Raw genomic sequence first — 12,203 nt, 5'->3', positions numbered from 1 at the left:
TGTTTTTGGGAATATCATGCCTTTATAAAATTTTATTTAATTATATACAAGTTTTAAACACCTCACAAGCAATCACTCAACACTCGGCCGAAGATGTATAAGTGAAAACGCTCGTACCTGATTTGGAACTTACTCCTACTATAGGCTTGACAAACAATCAAACCTCCTCCTTTTTGACGTTTTAATCCTTGTACGTATCGAGAGTACTTTTTAAAAGGTAGGTTGTGGCTCGGGCAGGTGTGTTTTATTGAAAGTGGCTAAAAATCGTAAAATGTTGGCCTTTTCTTTTGAAAATTTATTTACTTGTGATTTAGCTAAAAGCTACATATTTATAAGCATTAGTTTCTACATATTTCCGATCAAAGGTGTCTAGGTACCGATTACAGTAAGTTTCCGATTGTAGGAGTTCAGAATCCGATCGCAGAAAGAAATTGGTTGAAGACAAGTTCTAAGAAACCGATCGCAATGAAGAACCAGTCAAGAAACTGAAACGATTGTAGAGTTACAAGTAGTAGGGTGAACAAAAAAAAAGACTCGTTCAAAGGTAGTGGTAAAAGATCTCAGTCAGATCTTGGTGTACCCTTTGATTCAATTCGGTCGAAGGTAGTTGTCAAGTTATCCCTTCTTCCAATTGAAAGAGTTTTGTAATTGGTTAACTTCAAAGGTTCGATTGAAGTGGGTTTGAAGGATAGTTCAAGTGTTGTTTGAAAAGCGTTCAAGGGCCTCTTGAAGTCCTATCAAAAGGGTCAAATAGTCTGTGACTACCAATTGAATCCATATGAAAAGGCATTTCCGGCCAAGCTAAAGCGTGTATCGCTTAGGTTCTTTAGGATGAAATGGCATATGGAAGACATGATGTTAGTTCGGCAATGATGTTGCAACCAAGGACGATTCTACTGAAGATGTTAATGGAGGTCATGTGTTTACCGAAGATGGAGTGGCATAATGAGTCAAGATTGAGAGAAAGACTTATGGAAGTTGATGTTGAGAGGGAGTGATAAGATTATAACATCAACAAGGGAGGTTCGGTTGATCTCAAAGGGGTAGTCTAGAGAAGATCTAAAGTCGAAGGACTAAACGAGTAAAATAATAATTAAATGTATTTAATTATTATTTGAATTATCTTAGTATTAGATTTAATAAGTTTCTAATTGTTTAAAAATAAGTATAAGAGTAGGAGTAGACTATTTTTAGTATTTATATACATAAAGTCTTGTAATTTTATTAATTCACACAAAATGAATAGAAAAAAAAAATTGTGAATCTCATTTGTATTCAAACAACAGAAACAACAACCCTATGCAGAATCTAATTGGAGAAAGTAACAAACAGAGGGAATAAAACCCTAATTCTCTTTATATATCAGCATCTTTTCCAAGTTACACTCGGCACCCTTCAATCTTTCACGAATAGCTACACACCTTAAACTCTTGCACTTGTACACTCTAACCCCTTCAACAAATCTAATCTGCACATAGTTGAACCAAACTATAAACAAGTCCAAAACACAATATAATACATGTGATATATATGTGTAGCAATGAATGAACAATTACATATTTCAACACAAAACATTTTTAATAGACTAAAATAACAAAAAAAGGGACCAGAATTAGGTGAAAGAGAAATCTGAAAAAAAATGGTTGATAATTCATAATAGTCACTTTTTGTAACACCCCGAAAACGGGTTTGTTAATCAAACCATATTAATACTAAAAGACGGGTAAATTACCGTAATGGTAAAAGTAACCCGGTGAATATTAGGATTTTTTTTAAATAAATAAGCCTAATATTCAATAAAAGCTGAAAGAAAGCTTTTAAGAAAAATAAAGTTTATAGAAGTCCGAGTTAACGGGATTTAAAATAAACTGAGTCATAAATTCCCCGAACCCACTAAATTAACTAGGAATGTTTAACCTAGTTAATAAGCGGAAATATTGTTTGAAATTAAGTGGGTTGTGGCCTACTTAATAAACCAACCAAACAAAAGGGGCTAATCTTGGATAAACTCGAAAGTTAAGTATAAAAAAATAAGATAGACACAAAACGCACACATGGTGTGTGTGTTCTGTATCGATCAGGAGAGCTACCCAGGAGCCAAAACCCTAGTTTCAACCTTTTCATCAAATTGAAGGCTCAATTGAAGCATAAATTCACAATTGAAAGTGAATTAATGATCACCCAAGCTAGGGGATCATAAGATATGTCAAATTTTGATGATTTGTGAAGTTGTGAAATTTGGATAATCATCATAATCGCGAATTATGAATGGATTATTGATGCTATGATTGAATTAGTGATGTATATTTGTGTAGGAATCAAACCCTAAGTGAAATTTTTACATATAATGATATAATTTGAATGATTTGATGATTTACCACCCTAGGATAAGTGGGTATTGATCATATGATGAATTGATGATATAATTATGATTAGAATCATCATATCTGATAGTAATCAGGAAATACTTGAATGAATTGTGTGTTTGAGTATGTAATCCTACTTACTAGCATATGAGTTTAGTAAGATATGATAAAAATTGATGATAAGTTCATGTTAAATGAGGTTTAATATCATCAAGTATTAATTCGGTAATTTATAGTTACAAGAACTTGGTAAAAATAATTGAATAAAACGGTAGCATATGTATGATGCTTACCGGATAATTGGCTAAGTTCTTAAACGAGTAGTTAAGTTACTTAGTGAAATAAATTATGTCAACAGGCAGTTGACTTTATAAAGTGAAATTGACCCATGATGTGATCGAATGATAATTTCGACCTAAAGATCGTAGGATGGAATAGTCTTGAATGATTATGACTAATCTAACCATCTTACAAATTACAATGATAGTTTGGCGCTTAACAAGCTAGGTGGAAGCTTGGGAATGAAGTGGGTCAAACGAATCAGGAATGAAGGAAAAGCATAATCTGGATGCTAGGTAAGTAAAGCTTACACTCTAGTTATTTGATACCTATTGGTTTTATAGGTTATGAATAATAAAGTCTTGTTTGAATTCGGATGTTCTGACACGACATGTGCGGTTCGGAATAAAAGACAATAAAGATAAACCATGTTTAATGGTTAAAAGATCTAATATGGTTATTTAGTCATGAAAGGACTAATAAATAACGAGTTTTGAATAATTACCTTATAAGGTAACTAATTCAAATAATAAAGGTAAAACGGTAATTCGATCACTCGTTGACGATTACCGTTAGTTTGTGAAAGACACTTTATAGCGTAAGTTATAATGGGTCAAAAGCATCAATAAATGATCTATAAAGAAAATGACCGTACGGTGTAAACTGGAGCGAGTCATGTAGACGAGATAGTAATAAACATCATCTCGCCAATAAATTCGGTCACTTAGACTAAACGGGTCAAAAGGTGAAAATATCACCCTTTGACGATATCGACTAATGAGTTTGTCGAGTTGTATGACTATAGGAATGAATATTGAAAGGATATTTACATCGCTAATAATTAGCGGCTATAAAGGCAGGTATTAAAACGGGTCAACACATTGATCCGAATCAGGTATGTATAATTGTTCAACTCATCATGTAGAACTAGAGGTTCTATAAGAGTTAGACAAGGTCAAAAATTGGATATTCGGTTACCTTATAGGTAAACCGAATAATTTAAGTTATAATCATGGTGTTTTAGAAACATAATGGTTTCTAAACAAGATTATAGTTAAAAGGTCGGATTTTTGGTCAAACAAGTTATTAAAAGTCCTTCGTCGTAAAAGAAGGACTAAACTTGACCAAAACGTCATTGTAAGCTAAATTGAGCAAACAACCCTTAAAGGTTGTTTGGGAACGAGTCTTAGGATCAAATAAATACTTAGAATAAGTATAAAAACGTGAAAGATGTAAATGTTTGGTCAAATGACTCTATAGAAGTCTTTGCCGTAAAATAACGATCCGAGGGGTAAAACTCAGAATATAATGATCGCCACATTAAATTCACCCCAATTACAGTTGTGGTGGAAGATTACTTGATAGATAATGTGGACAATGTATACTAAGAAGTAAGGAGCATGAGTTATGCGGAAAAAAGGCTTAAAATACCCTTAACGGATCAAAAAAAGCATTTAATTAAAAATGGGTTTAAGAATGTATATAAACCCGGAATTTTGAACCTAATATGATAGACAATATTGTAAATATAAGGTTCATGTGAAAATAGGAACAAACAAACATGTTTGTTTGACAAATACACAAACGGGTCAAAATTCGATAAAAAGATAACAAGTCGAAGGCTTAAAAGTCTTAAATTTATTTAATCCGGAGGTCGGATTTCAACTCCATGTTATGGAGAATTAATTTACGATCACGTAGGACGAAACGGATCGTAAAACGGATCAAAAAACGAGCAAGTTATGCTCGTTTTCGTAAAAGATGGCTCAGCTGAAAAGTGCAGGTCTTTAAAACCAACCTGCTGTTGATATTGGACTGTCGCACTGCGCGACGGAGTCCTTGTCTAATGGTCGCGGCACGCGACGCCTAACTTCAATCCCGTCGCGGCACGCGACAGGTTACAGTTCGTGAAAATTTTTGCTGGTTCATTGTTTGACATTACGAACACGTTTAAACTAGTTTTAAACATCAAAATAACTAAATCTTTCATGTTTTATGAAATGTAGGTATTGATGTGCACAAAATGCAACATATAAATTACATCAATTGTGGCATAAAACTAACCATTTTTTAGTACTAATGTTGGAAAAAGTGTGCTTTTGTCTTCCTTTTGTATTTTCAGGATTAAATGAGCTCAAATGAACAAAAGAAGCAAAAATACAGCTAAATCCAACATAAATACAAGAAAAGGAACAAACGTGGCATGCCCAACCCCCCGACAGCATCTTCCCAAAGCAAAACAAGAAGGCAGAAGACTGAACACGCCCCGTGCTCAGTGAGCACGGGGGCGTGCCCAAGCGTCAGCAGAAAAGACAAAGTGATAGAAGCTTCTACTGCCCACCACGGGGCCGTGCTCAGCGGACACGGGGGCGTGGTCAATTGTTGCAGACGCATTTAATGAAATTGCGAATTGCAATTAATGAAGAGAGAGACTCGGATGGACACGGGGCCGTGCCCAGGCTTCTGTTCAGCCTATAAATAGGAGTGCTTGGAGCTCTTGCAACTCATCCCTTGGCACACCACCTCTCTCACACTTCACCCACCACCCACCACCATCACAACACCATCATCCACCACCATCATCCATTGTCCATCATAGAGTGTGTGAGTCGTCTCGGGATCCAAGATTGATAGTAAGAGTTCTTGACAATCAAAGGCCATGTTTGCCTAAGTCTCCTACATCACTTGGTGAAGACAAGTGTTTAGTGTAATACTTTTTATTTTTAATCTTTTGCACTTTTTAATTGGTTTTATATTAATGACATTAATTACTAGTTTCTTATGTTGAAGGTGATTCTTCCTTATCGTTTGTCCGTGATGTCTTGGCATTATTTTACTGTCTATATAAAATAAAAGATTTTCACCATTCATATCTCCACGGTCTATGTGGAGGTATGTTGGCTACCTGGTCGGGGGTTAAGGGAATGGTTTGGTAAGAGTCTTGCCATTGTTCAGTGTATAGATCATGCAAAGGACCTGGATCAAATTTAGTAGGACCTCCTTTAATACCCAACGGTATTGGATGGCGGGGGTCCAAACTCTTTGATCCCCTCATAAGCTAAACTACTATTAAAACTTTAACCCGTCTACTTAGGACTGTATCCCTGCTGACTCAGACTACTTAGCCGAGGGTAACGTCACCTTCAAAAGAGGGGCCTACCACATTATGCATTAATAACTTAATTAATTATCTTTCAATAATCCGACCCTTTAGGACTGTATCCTTGCTGACTCAAACTACTGGGTTGAGGGTAACTCACCTTCAAAAGAGGGGCCTACTACAATAACTAAGATAATCTCTTAAACAAGTGCAAAAGTGCGAAAATAATCAAAGGTTACACCACACACGAGTCGGATCCAAGTGATTCATCTTGTCTATCTGTTTTTCTTTTTATTTTATTTTTCAGCATTTTAGTTAGTTTTATTTTTCTAGTTTAAAAACATTTTTCTAACATTTTGATTTGATTAGACGTTGAGGATAAACCGGTACTAAAAACTCTTGCGTCCTTGGACGACCTCGGTATCTTACCAACACTATACTACATCCACGATTGGTGCACTTGCCCATATGTGTGTTTAGTGTTAGTGAATATCGTGTTTATAAATTTAAAACTTGGCTAAAAAGTGTAAAAAGGGCTTAAAATATACACCTAAATTATATCGCACTTCACACGGATCAAGTTTTTGGCGCCGTTGCCGGGGACACAAGGATTTTAAGAAAGTTAGGAATCAGCGGCCTAATCATTTTTCTATTTTATTTTTAATTTTTTTTTGGATGTTCTTAGTTTTTCAGCTTCTACAGAGCTCGGGACGGGCCGTGCCTGGTCGGACACGGGCCGTGCCCAGCAGTGTCACTGGCAGTTTTTTATTTTCCGAGTTACAGAGAGCTGAGCACGGGGCCGTGTCGGTGCAACACGGGGCCGTGTCCAGCTTTCCAGTAACAGGGATCCGGAAAACAACCGTTGTATCTCTGACCACGGGCTGTGGTCACTGAGCACGGGGCCGTGCTGAACTTTCTGACCAACATTCTTTTCTGTTTTTATTGCAGGACTTGGAACCAGACACCACATGCGAACTTTCTACGTAGTGTATGAGCTCCAGTTCTAGTAGAGACATAAAAGAACCTCTAGAAGAAACCGAACGCTTTCTCAGAAAAAGACTTAAAGCTAAAAACCAAGAGAAGGTTTTGGGGGACCCACTTCCAATGGCGGACCAACGTACCCTCATGGATTACCTACGACCCACCGTGGGTAATCTCGGCGCCGCTATCAATGCACCTAATGTTGTAGCTAACAACTTTGAACTTCGGCCACATTTGATACAAATGCTTCAAAACTCCGCAACCTTCCATGGGCTTGCGGACGAGGATCCCCATCTACATATTACTAATTTCTTATAAATATGTGATACCTTTTGGATCAATGGAGCATCAAATGACGCCATCCGCCTTCGAATGTTTCCATTTTCACTAAAAGACCGAGCAAAAGCTTGGCTCAACGCCCTCCCAGTTGGTTCGGTAAACACCTGGGATGAACTAGCCCAAAATTTTCTATATAAGTATTTCCCTCCCGCTAAAACGGCTAAATTAATGATTGAAATTAATACATATTCACAAGAGGATGGGGAATCCTTATATGAAACTTGGGAAAGGTTCAAGGAGCTATTGCGAAAGTGTCCTCATCATGGTCTTGCGGTATGGCAACAAGTATCCACTTTCTACAATGGGTTGTTGCCACACACAAGACAAACACTTGACTCTAGCTCCGGGGGACTTTTAGGTAATCGCCGCCCACATGAAATATACAATCAAATTTAGGAAATTGCTCAAATCAATTTTCAGTGGCACACTCCCCGAGGCAATAAATTTATTGCCCCGGGCGCCCATAAGGTTGATGAAAGCACCTCTTTACAAGCCCAAATCGAAGCCCTTTCTTCAAAAATCAAAAAGTTAGAAATGACAAAAACGGTCTCGGTTATGGCTTGTGAAGGGTGTGGTGGGCCACATGAAAATTGGAGTTGTATGAAAGAAACAGATGATCAACAAGAGTCGGTAAACTACATTGATAATAGACCTAGGCCGTCGGGTCCTCCAACGGTACCTACAACCAAGGATGGCGTAACCACCCTAACCTTGGTTGGAGAGAACCCGGCAACAGTAGTAACCAACAAAGCCTAAACCAACGAACAAACTTTCAACAACCAAGAAATGAGTCACTAAATTTCCCTCAACAACAAGGTGGACGAGAAAGGCTTGAAGATACTGTATCTCGCCTCATCTCCGACACTGAAAAGAAAAACTCGGATCGATTTCAACAACTAGGATCGAATTTTAGAAATCAACAAGCTAGTATACAAAACATTGAAAAACAAATAAATCAATTACCTCAAAATTTCTCCGAGAGACCACAAGGCGCATTACCAAGTAATACCGAAACAAACCCAAAAGCACAAATCCATCTCATAATGTTAAGAAACCGTACCGTGGGTTCCGAAGAAGCTCCACCACCGCCAACTGAGGGAAGCACAACACCGCCCCAACAAGAGAAGACTTCTCCTCCAATTCAAGAGCCTACCAAGGCTCCTCCGGCTCCATACCCCGGTAGGTTAATTCGTCAAAAGACCAATGAGCAATTTGCAAAATTCGAAAATCTACTAAGACAATTGCATGTTAATATTCCTTTTATAGAAGTCCTAACTCAAATGCTTAAATACTCAAAATTCATGAGGGACTTCCTCACTCATAAAAGGAAAATTGAATCATTGCAATTAGTTAACTTAGGCGAAGAATGCTCCGCCCTCGTACCCAACAAACTCCCACAAAAGAAGATTGATCCTGGAAGCTTCACAATTCCTTGCTCGATCGGGGAATCCCCCGTTCGTAATGCACTAGCCGACCTTGGGGCTAGCATTAACCTCATGCCTGCATCAATGTTCAAACGACTCAGCCTAGGAAAAACAAGCCCTACCAAGATGAGTATACAACTTGTCGACAGATCCGTCAAATACCCACAAGGTGTCGCTGAAAATCTATTGGTCAAAGTCGACAATTTCGTCTACCCGGCCGACTTTGTCATAGTAGATATGGAAGAGGACACCGAAGTCCCCCTCATACTAGGGAGGCCATTTCTAGCCACCGCGCAAGCAGTGGTGGACATGAATGACGGAACACTTACTTTGAAGTTTGGGGATAAGGAAGTGAAGTTTGGAGTTGGAAAGAGAGTAGAGGACGATGACCCAGTCAATTACATGAAGGTCATTGATTCGAGTTTGGATGATGCTCTCCGACGGTGCAACATGGGATGCAAAACATCCCGCTCGGAAAATATATGACCTCACTTTGGGTCTAGCCAAGGACCCTTATAAACGTGGCGCACCACGGAGGCATTCCGCGGAACTATCCTTAGTTTAGCTAAGATTAATTTTTAGTTTAATTTGCAGGAATAAAACACACTCGGGATGGTCAAGGTTAACAAGGGAAACGAGAAACATCACCCCATGCACGATAACAGGGCCATTCGACAAAAAATTCTTCATTACAGCAAGTTCAGCACGGGCCGTGTCCGCTCAACACGGCCCCGTGCTGTACAACCTGCAGCAATCGCCCAGTTCAGGTAACTGGACACGGGTCGTGTTCACTGAACACACCCCCGTGTCCAGGCTTCTGTTTCTCTTTACTAAATTTTGTCACTGGCACCTGAACACGGGGCCGTGCCCGGTCATCACGGGGCCGTGTCCAGAGTGCCAGTAACATAAAATTTGGCTTTTAACACCCTTTTACACATTCAATCAACCTAAAAACTTATTTTTGGGACACATTGAGGACAATGTGTAACTTAAGTGTGGGGGGGGGGATGCTAAAACTTTGAATCTTGCAAGTCCTAATTAACAAGCCTTACACAAAACTCTGTTGGAACCGCTAATCACCCCAAGTTTTTTTCAAAAAAAAATTCCTTTTTTTTACTTGTCTAAGTTTAAGTTAGGAATTTCAAGTTCTAACAAGGTTATATTTTTACAAGTTTACAACCGATAGCGTCGTGATAAAAAGAACCAAGATAAGAAAATTATGAAATGGCATGACAAGCTTAGTTAAAATCTATCTACTATAAAAAAAAATACATCTTAGCCACATGTCATGCTGATGTGGACATTCTCTTAAGCCTGAGAATTGAACTTTGAGCGGCAATTCGTTTTCTCTTTATTACACGCGCGCTCCCTCTCTCTCTATAATAGAAACCCGAATTCTCCTTTTCCTTCGTTCATCGCCCCTTTTCATTATCATTGAGTTTCTTTTGTCTTCCCCCTTCATAATCATCTATAAACCCTAGAGGAATCTACACCAGTTCTTCGAGAATACTGATTCTGTCCGATGGAATGATGGATCTTTATTCAGCCATTTGAAAGAGGGAAATGGTCGATATATGGCAATAAGAGAGAGAGAGAGAGAGAGAGAGAGAGAGAGAGAGAGAGAGAGTGATAGAGATAGAAACGACGGTTGTTGTTGTTGCAACACCACCCGCCACCGGCGATGACGATGACCAGCGGTGGTCAAGGGTTTTGATCAGTTGTCTCGCAAATGTGTAAGCCGAGTAGATTGGTGGCGATGTGTAAGCTGAGTAGATTGGTGACAATAGATATGAGATTCCAGCAGGCAATGATGATTAAAGTAAGTATAGCGACCCCTGTAGATAGCCTCCAGATTACCCACTTGATACAGGTATGTCGATTTCTTCATCTCAAAGGTGTGTTTTTTGTATAATTATCTATCTTCATTTTAACTTTATTTCATCGATTTGATGTTAAATATGCATTTGTTTTCGGTTAGGGTTTTTAGAATACTCCAATCGATTTGATGTTGAATGTTCATTTGTACGGGATGTTTCATTATCATTTAACTTCCTATTTTTTGAATCCATCAATTTTTTTTACAGATTAGGGTTTTCTTTAGGCATCCATTTTAGATTAGGGTTCTTTTGGGGTTATTTTAGATTAGGGTAATTTTTTAACCGTAGAAGTTTTAAATTTTTTGAACGAGCAGTTTTATTAGCAAGACAATATATGTTTGTCTATAAATGTTTCAATACAGGATAGATGTCTTATACACCCGCTGCATCTCATCCAACAGTTCCCAGTAATGCAATTGGTCTCAGTGGTCCCTATATTTTAGGTAATTTATAGATTTTAACACAACTTTCACATTGACCTGTTAACACTTTTCATTGACCCATTAGGCATTTTCATTTGTTTACGGCCGTTTTGAAGCATCTAAGAACTCCAACAAATCCTTCTTTGGATTACCCATCTGTAGATTCTGATTATATGAGCAAAATTAAATGGACCATGGGGTTGGTGAGGTAATTTCATTCTATCGATGTAGGATTGCCTAAGGCTTTACACAATCAATATTTTCTTTCAGTTATTTACATTCTAACTTTATGTTGGAAGATATCTGTGATATTTCAAATGATGTTCTTTGTTGTAGTTGAAACCAAGTTAGAGTGCATATGCAGACAACCCAAAAGAGGCTTCAAATTCTTATATGCCTATATTAGAAAAACCTAAAAGGGTTGTTTCACAAGATATGCACAAAAATACACCTGTTAAAGTTGGGGTTAGTGATTTGTATGGGTAATAAGTAATAATACTTTTGTATTTTGCTTGAGCTATATAAGTATACATCTAAACTACACATCTATGTGTAGGCAACTGCAGGTCTGAGACAGTTGGGATGTATCTAAAAGAATTTTGCAAGCTGTAAATACAATCCTCCGGCAATTAAAATCGATAGTTATCGTGTATTACTTTTAACTGCGATTTATATTTTATATAAGCTAAGAGCAGCCTCAAGATAAACGATGATTGGGTAACTGTTTTGGATAGAACTCAAGAAGGTTCTTACCAACAGGTAAGCTACTTACTTACACCCTCCAAAATGTATATGTTCTTAGCATACACGTTGAACTGATTCCGTGTTTTCATACATCCAAAAACATATATAAAAAGTATAAGAAAAGATGTCAGTAGAGGAGTTTCCTTATTACGTCTTGCTTATTTTTTGGACCCACCCAAGCAACTTGATTTGTTTTGACCCGTATTAAAAGTTATTTGTTATCACTAGAAAACATTTTTGAATTCATTATTGGTGCTCACGTTTTGTTTTAAGCAAAGAAAAAAAACATTTTCAAAAGTAGGTCTTACCGTAGCTTATACCGGTCTATATTTATGCTTACATTAGTCGGACTCGGTTTTTTCAATATTTCAGAATGATATGATAGAGTTAGTGCTAAAAGAATTCGTTATGACCACCGAGCTTCACTCTTGATTCCACAGATGAATTGAGCATCTCAGATGGACAAATAGTGCATGTGGTTTCTTGGCCATTGCTCACTATAGCACTTTCTGGAATAATGGGAATAGTACCACTGCAGGTACACGATTCATTGATATACATCATATGATTTAATGAAACCTTATTTAGCTTTTTCTATTTCTTCCTCAACTTACAGATTCTGCTGGCTTAACAAATGTGTACTTGGATACAAATCTACAATCATGGATTAT

At 37.7% G+C, this 12,203-nt stretch overlaps 1 non-coding gene across 1 annotated transcript; it reads right to left on the bottom strand.

Moving 5' to 3' along the window:
• Window positions 1-7,227: 7,227 nt before the first annotated feature.
• LOC118480760 lies at window positions 7,228-7,334 on the bottom strand. Its single transcript, XR_004863737.1, has one exon. It is a non-coding gene; the product is annotated as a small nucleolar RNA R71 (small nucleolar RNA).
• Window positions 7,335-12,203: the final 4,869 nt, after the last annotated feature.

Source organism: Helianthus annuus, chromosome 7 (genome assembly GCF_002127325.2).
Source record: "Helianthus annuus cultivar XRQ/B chromosome 7, HanXRQr2.0-SUNRISE, whole genome shotgun sequence".
Classification (NCBI taxonomy): Eukaryota; Viridiplantae; Streptophyta; class Magnoliopsida; order Asterales; family Asteraceae; genus Helianthus; species Helianthus annuus.
This window is presented reverse-complemented; position numbering and strand designations above follow the sequence as displayed.